This window comes from Aplysia californica, unplaced genomic scaffold, assembly GCF_000002075.1.
Source record: "Aplysia californica isolate F4 #8 unplaced genomic scaffold, AplCal3.0 scaffold00933, whole genome shotgun sequence".
Lineage (NCBI taxonomy): Eukaryota > Metazoa > Mollusca > Gastropoda > Aplysiida > Aplysiidae > Aplysia > Aplysia californica.
Genome location: NW_004798203.1, coordinates 240,795 through 242,621, shown reverse-complemented (window position 1 = coordinate 242,621; position 1,827 = coordinate 240,795).

The window sequence follows — 1,827 nt, the reverse complement described above, 5'->3', positions numbered from 1 at the left end:
TCTGTAAATAACAGAGCGGCAAACAAGGAAAATAACTTCGATTTTGGAAACTCCAAGTAAATGACTGGAGAACTGTAACGGGGCTGCGAATGGGGAGAGCTCTTCCCTCTTACTGGACCTGTAATTAATCCTAAAAATACATGTTTTATGTTCACCTCACTCCCACCGGAGAGGTCTGGTGTGTGTGTGTGGGGGGGGGAGCTGTAAAGTATAAAGTATACGTTTGTAGGTGTAAGTAAAAATAGCATCTTTTATTCCACGCGCGACAGCACAAAACTTGAGCTACCAGTACTTAACATCTGATCCATAAATAGAAAGTCCAAACAGTAGACACGGCCTTGCTCACCTCAGCACTGAGCTGCAAGTATCAGGTTCCCTTCTCCACATGTCAAGAAAATGTCACTTTGTCAAGCCAACGTTTTGTGACGTTTTGTTTAGAGAAAAGAACGCATTTAGCTGTGGACAGAATTCTGAACTCCTTCCTGCTCGTTCATATGACGAGCTTATAAAATGCAGCTGCAAGCGACGTACAACTCTTACCAAACTGAGTTTTGTTTGAGTAATAAAGAGAAACACATCGACACAATATGGCCATTTAGTGCAGGGGAAAAGTAAGTCAGACAGATAGACAGACAGAAACATAAGGAAAGTAAAGAAGTAGGACCTACCAGTGGCGTCCTCCAACCATTAACTTACCGAACTGAAAACTGAAACTGGATTCCTCAGTAGTCACAAAAAGGTAAGAAAAGTTCAACAGAAGATGAGCCCGGATTATCACAGACGATAGACAGTCACTGATTTAGCTAGAAAGCTGAAAACTTACATTTGCTCACGGGCATGACATCCAAGAAGACATGACGACAGATTGTAAATGTTTTTTGTCCTCGGCGACAGAATCTAGATCATTTCGGAGGCGGGATGCTGTAAGTTACACAGAGGCGGGCAGAGATAATAACTTTGATTATTGGAAACATGAAGAAATGACCAGAGATCTGAAACATAGCTTGGCGCTCATATGACCTTATGCAGTTGCGAGCGCCGTAAAACATCTACTAAATAAATATGAAACATGGCTTCATATGGCAGAGAGAGTGAGTTATTTCCACACACTAAACCTGTACTGAATTCTAAAAATACACGCGTTATGTTCACCCCACTCCCACTGGGCAGGAATGGGGAGGGAGGGGGGGGTGGAGGTGGCAGTAAAGTATAAGTTTATAAGTTAGTAAAAATAGAATTCCATATTCCATATGCGACACCACAAAACGAGGGCTACTGACTGCAAGTTGATTCATAAATAGAAAATCCACACAGTAGACACGGCCTTGCTCACCTCAGCTCTGTGCTACATTTATCAGGTTCCATTCTCCACATGGCAAGAAAAAGAGACAGTGTCACTTTGAAAATTGTTTTTAAAAAATACAACAACAACAAAACAGGCAACACCTCGGGGTTTGGAAAGAATAAACCATAAGGCTGTGGATTTTACCCCCCCCCCCTTCCCGCTAGACACCAGAGAGGGAAGAGAAGAGCAACACAGGAGCCGGGATTATCACAGACGATAGACAGTCACTGCATTCGTTAGAAAGCTGAGAACTTACATTTGCTCACGGGCAGGACATCCTTGACGACATGACGACAGATAGATTGTAGAGTATTCATGTTTTTGTCCTCGTCCTCAGAATTAAAATAATTATTCTGCAGGCGGGACACTCCGACCCTGTCTGACAGGGCCAAACTCGGCTGGCCCAAATGTACACATTATTTTGACGTGTAATTAATGTGTGTGTGTGTATGGTGTGTGTGTGTGTATGGTGTGTGTGTGTG